Source organism: Periplaneta americana, chromosome 7 (assembly GCF_040183065.1).
Source record: "Periplaneta americana isolate PAMFEO1 chromosome 7, P.americana_PAMFEO1_priV1, whole genome shotgun sequence".
In the NCBI taxonomy this organism is placed as follows: Eukaryota; Metazoa; Arthropoda; class Insecta; order Blattodea; family Blattidae; genus Periplaneta; species Periplaneta americana.
The window spans coordinates 40,633,725-40,642,628 of record NC_091123.1 but is presented as its reverse complement, the minus strand read 5'-3'; positions in this window follow the sequence as shown (position 1 = coordinate 40,642,628).

The window sequence follows — 8,904 nt, the reverse complement described above, 5'->3', positions numbered from 1 at the left end:
CTACAACTGCATCGAGGAATTAATAATATGCTCCTGGACTGCGTAAAGATATTTATTGCGTGAATTGCCTAGATTTTAGCCTTCATGCTGTATAAATAATGTTATTTTAGTGTTATAATTTCCATGGCCTCGTGAAGGTCAATGTTGAATATAACAGACAATAATAAAAAACAATTGACTATGGAAGACTGCAATTTAGTATTAAACATGAATGTTTGATCGTACTTATTTTTATTTTTTATTGTTTAATTAATTTAACGTCCATTTGCACAATTTTAATGTAGCCTATGTTTTTCTCCTGGTTATGAAGGTTAAATGTGCAAACTTTGGCACATATCGGTCAAAGCGTGTAGATTTGTACTGAGAACATACATACATACCCACATTCACTTTTATATATTATATATTATATTATATATATATATATATGTTATACCACTTAAGCATACGTTAGATGCGTTTTTATTAACCTGAGATTCAATTATGTCGTGGGCATATTTTCTAAAGAGGAATTTTATAATCTAATATTGCTTCTTTTCACTTTCATATCCTCTTATTATTATTATTATTATTATTATTATTATTATTATTATTATTATTATTATTATGGTATACATCATTAGATATTAATTTCTTTAAGATTTTACTGTAAATAATGATTATTAACATATCTCACATTATATGTTCTAATAAAATTTCACAATACTACATAAAAAATATGGACATTGCGATAGTTGTTTTCTTTACAGTCCGACACGGTTTAATAAACTAGTGTGAGAAATTTTGCCAATTTAAGGGTTAATAAATAATTCTCGTCTTTGGGCTATAGAGGAAGGAAATTGATGACATCATTCTTGCAGCTCTGAGAGGATCCATATTTCTACTCCGAAACCATCTCTACGGTCAACAGTGATCTTCAAATAACTTAATTAAGTAGTACCTAATTATTTATTCAGTCATTTCTTGTCATTGTTGCAAGACTCCATTAACCTTAAACATATGTATATTATTTATACTTTCAACTGCCTATTGCACAATATGCTCTGTCTTTGTGGCAGCCTGTTAATACAGGGAGCTGTTATCGTTTGGATAAATGAATAAATGAATTGTTAACTGCCTCCCATTGGAGGTAACCCAGAAGGACTCAGTATACTCTCCTACATGAATTTTAAAATATTAAATGTTTAGAGCTTCCTCAAATTAGAGGCTGCCATTAGACAAAGCATAAAAACAATACAAGAACAAATAGATTATAAAAGGTAACAGAGTAAGAAAAAAAGTAAACAAGTACACAAACAAACAAACAATGGCAGTTTACAGAATAAAAAAAAGTTACAAGTAAAGAAGCAATGAAAGCAAAGCTAATAAGAGAAAGAAAAATGATAATGGTGTGTCAGTTTTTTCAGTACACTGAATTAGAGTCCATATAACTTAGGTGGTTCCGTAAAAGTTTGACTGACTCTCTAATTATGAGGAGCGCCAGTTCATTCAGAAAAAAAATTGTGCAGTCCTAGGGTCTTACAGAATTGAGAAGAGAAGTTAGGTATCGTTCCTCTTGCTCCAAACATCAATCCCATAACACTGATATCGTGAAGTTGGCATTTATCTTTATAATACGGGATGGTTGGAACGTAGATTGCTCGTTTCTCCTCATGCACGTCTTCAGGTTATCCTTTATACGTTTCAAACCTGATGGTGGGGTCGATTCGCTACCCTGAGACAGGGATTCGCTAATGGCGATTATGTCAATTCGTCTGTTACTGCCATTGTCGGCAGTTCCGTGGACTTCTTCATAGACGGTGTATTTTTGTTTTCTAAGGGCATCGGCCTTAGTTCTAATTGCATGGTGCCTATGTATACGCAATGTTTCGCCATAAGGGCAGGCTCCCAGGACATGTCCAAGGGTTTCTATCTCACTGAGGCATCGCCTGTAGTGGTTGTCCTGAGACCTGAGACCTACCGGGTATGGCTCTTACAGCACTTACGTTGGCAGTCATCTTGATAGCCTCCTTCCATTCACCGCTAGTCATTCCATCGGGCTTAGTTATCCATTTGTTAGAGGGAGTGAATTCACTATACAGAATAACTCCTTTTCCCTTTTGAGGTAAATTGCACCATGCGTTGTACTATCGCTGGCGTAATTCGGTCCTAATTTTTCTGGTGTTTATTACTCCTCTCGTAGAAGTTAGGTGTTCAGTTCCATCGATTTGTAGGTTGTTCAAACAATGTTAGCTTCCTCCATTAGGCATCTAGTATTGTTTATGTACATATTGTTACACATAGGCCAATTAAACTTCATGCAAGAGCTGATGTGCTGCAAGTAAGCTTCCCAACGTGCGCAGAAAATACCTAAGCCTTTAAATTTTTTGTCGGAATACAACATATTGTCTGGAATATCTCCAGGAAGTTGTAGGATGTCCTTAATTGAGCTTTTAATAAGAAAATCTACATCTTTGAGGAATTTGACAGGTAATTTATCAGGAGGGGTTGTTTGAAAAGGGTATACAAGCTTCGGACAAATGAAGGAAGAAACCACGTTATATTTTTGGTAAACCGAAACAAAAATAAAACATTCAAACCAACAAAACTGTAGTTTCATTCCCGAAACTGGATGAAGTATTCTACGTGCCGGTGTGTCCCAGATACAACACAAATTTTTTTCTTTAACATCTGAAAGAACTGGTACTTAATTTGACAGGAGGCTGAGTGCACCTCGAAGCCATCCTAAATGTTATGATAGCAATGAGAAAGATGCCTCTGCCACACGAGACTTTGTAGTACGCAGTCCGTTGCTCTACCAACTGAGATATTACGACTCCTCTTTTAAATGGATAATAATCGGTTATTTAACGAATCTATATCAACTACTAGGTTATTTAGCGTCGATAGAATTTGTGACAGCAAGATGGGGCCGAGGATCCTCCATGAAATACCTGACATTCGCCTGGCAGTTGACAAAAACCTCGGAAAAAACACAACCAGTAATCAGGCCAAGCGGGAATAGAATCTACGTCAGAGCATAGCTACGGATTAGTAGGAAAACACGCTGCCGCCTGAGCTACGCCGATACCATTTGTCCAATTAGAAATAATATTTCATGAATTTTTTTTTTTTTTCACTTTAAAGCGATATAAGTCAATGTTTTTTGTATTATAACGAGCGTATGAGAAAAGACAGAATAATAAAACTTTAAATGGTATATGGGGATCCAGATTCAAATCCCGGTCGATTTACCCTGAAAACTTGTGTTGGACTAGTCCGTGGTGCAGACAACACTGAGGTTTTCTTCGGGTACTCCGGTTCTGTGATATCCCGACAGTTCTCAATTTATTACCACCCACAATGATGATGATGATAATAATAATAATAATAATAATAATAATAATAATAATAACAATGCTATACAATATTTGTTTGCGGAAATGATTTCACTGTGTTTCATCGGAATAAATAACGAACTAATGTCGGCCTGGGTGGCGCAGTCGGTTCGATCCCGGCCCAGGTAGATGGCATTTAAGTGTGCATAAATGCGACAGGCTCATGTCAGTAAATTTACTGACATGTAAAAGAACTCCTACGGGACAAAATTCCGGCACACCGGCGACGCTGATATATTCTCGGTAACTGTGAGCGTCTTTAATTAAACATAATTTACAATTTAACGAATTAAAGCTTGCCTGCAACACTGGCTGATTGTTTATTCGTATTACAAGTCGTCGGATATGCGACACGCTTCTTAATCCTCTAGTACTCGCGCGGAGTACATTTGAAGACACTATTATAAAAACATCCCTAGTCATTTTTAATGAAATTGAGTTAAGGACACATTTTCTACTGTTTCAAATGTTTATAGACTCCAAAAACGACCCCTGTCAAGTGCAATAGCCACAAGGATAAACACCAGTCGTGCGGAAACAGCTGACATGTGTTCTATTTATTTTTATTGTTCTCCTGAAAAATAGCAATTTTGACAAGGGTTGTTTATGTAATAATGTCTTCATTTGTAATCCACTACTGTTTGTTACGTCATCACAGCTCCGCTTTAAGTTCTGATGGCGTGAAATTTTCAGTACCTTCCTGTTACAGCTTAGCTCCGATTTTGGAGTGTTTGGAAGTAATTGTGTTCTTTCATGTAGTAATCAAGTAATGGATATGTTTTTAGAGTGGATTACAATAATAACAAAATAGTATTTAATTACATGTAGGCTAATTATTATATCGTTTGCATCATAACACTCATTTAGATCTATATTATATTGACATCACTGGTTTAAATATTAAAGTTACCGGTATTGTTATATCACAAATAGTTTAACAGAATCAGTAAAGTAATGTTACTATTATATGTACTTACTTACTTACTGGCTTTTAAGGAACCCGGAGGTTCATTGCCGCCCTCACATAAGCCCACCATTGGTCCCTATCCTGAGCAAGATTAATCCATTCTCTATCATCATATCCCACCTCCCTCAAATCCATTTTAATATTATCTTCCCATCTACGTCTCGGCCTCCCAACTAACACTCTATATGCATTTCTGGATTCGTCCATACATGCTACATGTCCTGCCCATCTCAAACGTCTGGATTTAATGTTCCTAATTATGTCAGGTGAAGAATACTATTATATGTACACTTCCTTTTCCTCTTATGGTCCAAAAGACTCTGTAGTATGGAATGGAGTGGAATTTCGGAAGTTGCGACCTTTTAAGATCTATTGCACTAATCTTCAAGTTAGGAGCATTTCCAAACCCACACCGGCTGATTGTACTAAGGTTCGCTGCGTATAACAGGTTTTGAGCAGGCAACCCCCACTCGTCCCTAGGCCAACCTTTTCCGTGCGTCACCAGCCAGCATTCGGGGAATGCTATGAAATGATAACGGAATGGAGAAATGTTGACCAAATGATGTAGATTCCTAATGTGAGGAAACCGGAAAACCCCTAGAAAGCCCCCATCTGCGACCTTATCCGTCATAAGGGTCCCTATGGATTTTTCAATGAAAAATTCCAGGTCTGATCGGGACTCGAATCCGGACAGCCTGCATGACAGACTGAAGGTCTACCACTCAGCCACCGCCTCATAAGTGGTGCCTTGTTGGTATTACTTGTGAGGTTCAGACCTGTCTTCGGACAGTTGACTAAACAACAACAATTCGACAACATAAATAATTACATGATACCCTGCTGCACTGAAACTAAAGGTACGGTCACACGTCGCTACTTTTGCAGCGCTACTTTTATACTGCAGCTGCAAAAGTTGCGTGTTGTGTTCACACGTAAGCCAAAAGTAGCGCGCTGCACGCTACTTTTCGTGCTGCGCAACCCGAGTGCTGCAAAAGTTGCAACTGGAGGTTGCGAGTCTGTTCACACGCAAGGCGCTACTTTTGCAGCCGCAGTCATGCTGCAGGTTCCCATCTCCGTGTTGACTTCTCAATATACATTTTGTGGTTATGTTCGCATTATTAAGAAACTCATGCGAAAGCTTCCTTATCTATTATTTGCTTTTCTGTCGTATCTAGTATTCAGAAATTGACATTATTTTTACTATAAAGCTTTTAAAAACGCCTATATACTTAAATGATAACCAACAGTAAATTCACGTAATCAATGTTGGCAACCCTCCTGTTTGGAACTACGCTACGGAAAATTTAAAAAATGAATTATATCGTCAACAATTATGCTCAGACTGTGTTGTGTAATTAATAACTGTTACAAATAATTTATTTTCATCACATTTAACATTAAAATATATCCAAACAATAAAAGTATCATTGACACATTTGGGTGGTAACACTGGTTGCAACCGCAGCGAAAGTTTCAACAAAACCGATATCAAAAATGCTGCGGCAGTAACCCTGAGAACCCTGTTCACACGTCGCAACTTTTAAGTTGCGCGCAGCATGGAAAAGTAGCGGGCAGCAGGTTCGGCAGCCGCTACTTTTCGGGTTGCACCGTTGTTCACACGTCGCAGTACGAGAGTTGCGCAGTTTTTTGTACTGCAGCGCTGCAAAAGTAGCGACGTGTGATCGTAAACGTCACCTCCTGTGATTTCCTTAACAAAACATGCCTAAAAAATAGTTCTCTACCGATTCCAAAGTTTGTCGGTATAATTAAGATATGCCCCGTAGAACATGTCTTTCACGTAGGCCTACAATTCAGAGAACGAATTGGGTGCATATTAAATTATCTGAATAAACAGTTCAAGAGAATTATTAACTTTGAATATCATTCACAACACAACACGATAAAGGAACTGAATTGTTGCGAAACACGTAGAATGTACAAAATACGTAGGCCTAGTTATTAAGAATATGTCACATTGATACTCTTTTGCTTTATATTCTGTTGAATTATTAATCACTTATTCGTGCAACTGTTCGTTTCTGCGAAAGTAAACGGACTTACGAGACCAATCTCGAGCGCCAGCTCTGACAGTTATAATGCATTTTAATTGAAGTGAAACATCTGCTGTTGTGCAGGCCGCAGCGCCATATCCTGCTCATCTGATAGAAATGATTAGGCCTACTAATATACAAGAAAGGATGACTCAGAGGTTCAGTGAAACAATGCTGAATTCTCGTAAATATGACTTCATATATTTACTTTTCCTCGAGAGAATAATAAACGAACAATTAGCTCGCTAATAATAACTGTTTACTCCCGAGCAGTTTAATGAATGGAACAAGCAGTCAAGGTCAGAACCTCAGATTAAGACATCAAATTAATCTTCAGTTATACTTAACTGAGAATTTTTGGTTGTATAAATACTAACTTAAGGTTATTTCGTCTTAATTTAAAGCTAACGAATTTTCTGAAGTTATTCATATTAACTGAAGTTTACAGAAAATACACCGTGTCCGGGCTAGAGGTATCAAGAAATAATTGTTCATCATTTATTAACAGAAGGCTATTTTATTATTATATGTTTGGCACACGATGTAGAAATTCTCCAAGATTTTATTTTATAACAATAATGCTAGAAATCTATACAATAAGGCAGCGTTTCTCAAACTTTTCTGAAGTGAGGACCACTTTTTTAAGTTAGAACAGTTCCGCGGACCACCTTACTCTTGTTCCCTTTAAAGGCAAATTTATCATTTATGTAGCATATTTTAATACCAGTATACTTACATTTTAATGTAGAAATAATTAATTACTTACTGGCTATTAAGGAACCCGGAGGTTCATTGGCGCCCTCACATAAGCCCACCATTGGTCCCTATCCTGAGCAAGATCAATCCAGCCTCTACCATCATATCCTACCTCCCTCAAATCTATTTTAATATTATCTTCCCATCTACGTCTCGGCCTCCCCAAAGGTCTATGTCCCTCCGGCCTCCCAACTAACACTCTATATGCATTTCTGGATTCGCCCATACGTGCTACATGTCCTGCCTATCTCAAATGTCTGGATTTTATGTTCCTAATTATGTCAGGTGAAGTATACAATGCGTGCAGCTCTGCGTTGTGTAACTTTCTCCATTCTCCTGTAACTTTATCCCTCTTAGCCCCAAATATTTTCCTAAGAACCTTATTCTCAAACACACACATCTCTGTTCCTCTCTCAAAGTGAGAGTCCAAGTTTCATAACCATACAGAACAACCAGTAATATAACTGTTTTATAAATTCTAATTTTCAGATTTTTTGACAGAAGACTAAATGATAAAAGCTTCTCAACCGAATAATAACAGGCATTTCCCATATTTATTCTGCGTTTAATTTCCTCCCGAGGACGCACCATGCCGTGATAATAGGGACCCAGAATACATGGAATTTTATATTAGTATTAACTAATTAAGTTAATGTTAATAGAAAAAAATGTCTTATATCGTCATCTGCAAAAAACGGAAATAAAAAAAATTAATCCAGAAACATGCCCCAGAACAAGTAAAGATGCAATTTTGCATGTTCTATTATTGGTGTACGACGCACAGTACGTGACCATTTCAATGTGTAGACTGGTGTCGCCAAACTATTAAGAAAGTCATAAATAATGAAAAGGTTCGGGACTTTGGTCCTGTTATGAACTCGAATAATCCCTAGCTGGGTTACACACACGGCGCCAGATGTGGACGGAAAAGACAGCGAGAAACACCACGTTCATAGTGCTTTAAATCCCTCTTTTGTTGCTGAGAGTAGAGTGGGAAGACGATAGACGGGTAGGGTAAATAAAATGTCAGTACTGGGAGAAAAAGTGAAAGGCGATTGCCATGTGTCATTTACAAACTCTGAGATTTTCAGCTATAGTGTGATACGCCAATTCGTTTGAATTTTATTTTTTCTTCTGTCTTTTTTTAAGGACCACAAGGGCAGACCTTGAGGACCACAAGTGGTCCGCGGACCATAGTTTGAGAAACGGTGCAATAAGGCAATAAAATTCAAGAAAACAAAAAAGATACGATTTATCATTGCGATTTATGTCACAAATTGCTAATAGTCGACATTAAACATTCTAATTGAACGTAAAATGTGGACACCACATCAAAAAGTGAAGTGCATGCTTTGACTTGCTGAATTTAAATCTGTTACCAGAGTCTAGAATTCAACGTGGATCCACCTACGTCGAAATCAATTTTTCAGCGGGATAGAATTCTTAAAGAGACAGGAGCTTGATTCCACAAGCAAGTAAATATTCTTGGGCTTCGGTTGAATGCATTTCGGATAAGATCGACGGTTTCTTCGGTTATTTTTTTTCTTGTGATGTTTGCGGTTGAGGCTATAATTTACAATGTGAATGTAGAATTGTCACACAGAAAATAATATGTAGCTGAGAGTGGAATTGTGACAAAATATGGAAATTCTTTCAAAGAAGAAACAATCTCCCAAGTTTATAACTCTCAAAACAGTATGATAATTTACAATCCACTGAAATTCTGTGGAGATGAAAGAAGGGCAGATCTCAT